Source organism: Theobroma umbraticum, unplaced genomic scaffold (assembly GCF_002168275.2).
Source record: "Theobroma umbraticum cultivar Fairchild unplaced genomic scaffold, ASM216827v3 scaffold_67.0, whole genome shotgun sequence".
Taxonomy (NCBI): domain Eukaryota; kingdom Viridiplantae; phylum Streptophyta; class Magnoliopsida; order Malvales; family Malvaceae; genus Theobroma; species Theobroma umbraticum.
The window spans coordinates 4,717,440-4,718,260 of NW_018397262.1; the positions used below are offsets into that span (position 1 = coordinate 4,717,440).

Genomic DNA, 821 nt, shown 5'->3' on the forward strand with positions numbered 1-821 from the left:
CAATAACAACCAACTAGAAGGACCCATACCACGATCTTTGGTGGATTGCAGTGAATTGGAAGTTCTAGATTTGGGCAACAACAACTTGAATGACTCCTTTCCTCATTGGTTGGGTGTACTTTCGAGTCTTCAAGTCCTTGTCCTGCGATCTAATAAATTTCATGGTCCAGTACCAAATTTGAGGGGCACATCTTTCTTTACTAGTTTGCGTATCATTGATCTCCCTCAAAATGAGTTCAATGACCACTTGCCAACTAAATTCTTTCAAAATTTGAAGGCTATGACGGATATCCATGAAGAGCCAACCGGTCCAAATTATATTGAAGAGTTATTTTATTATGATTCCATTATTTTAACAATCAAAGGATTGGAGATAAATTTTGACAAAACATTAGAAATTTTCACAATTATTGACTTTTAAAGCAATCAATTCAAAGGACAGGTTCCTGAAGTTGTGGGAGAACTTAAAGATCTTTTTGTGCTCAACTTCTCTCGTAACAGCCTAATAGGTCAAATCCCATCACCATTGAGGAATTTGTTAGCACTCGAATCATTAGATCTCTCACCAAATAAGATTGAAGAAAGGATCCCTATTCAATTAACGAATCTGATATTTCTTGCTGTGTTGAATCTTTCTCAAAACAATCTCATGGAACCTGTTCCTAGAGGAAATCAGTTTCATACTTTCACAAATGATTCCTACGTTGGTAACTTAGGTGGCGTTTGATACTTTACAATGCAATGTGATTACAAGTAATGTAATTGCAAGTAATGTGATTGCCAGCAATATCATTGCAGAGAAAATAACATTACAGTGTTTG

General features: G+C 35.8%; 1 pseudogene; it reads left to right on the forward strand.

Annotated features, from left to right (window-relative positions):
- The window catches only part of LOC110419700 (receptor-like protein 49), a 2,554-nt pseudogene extending 1,827 nt beyond the window's left edge, over positions 1-727 (forward strand).
- The last annotated feature ends 94 nt before the right edge of the window (positions 728-821 follow it).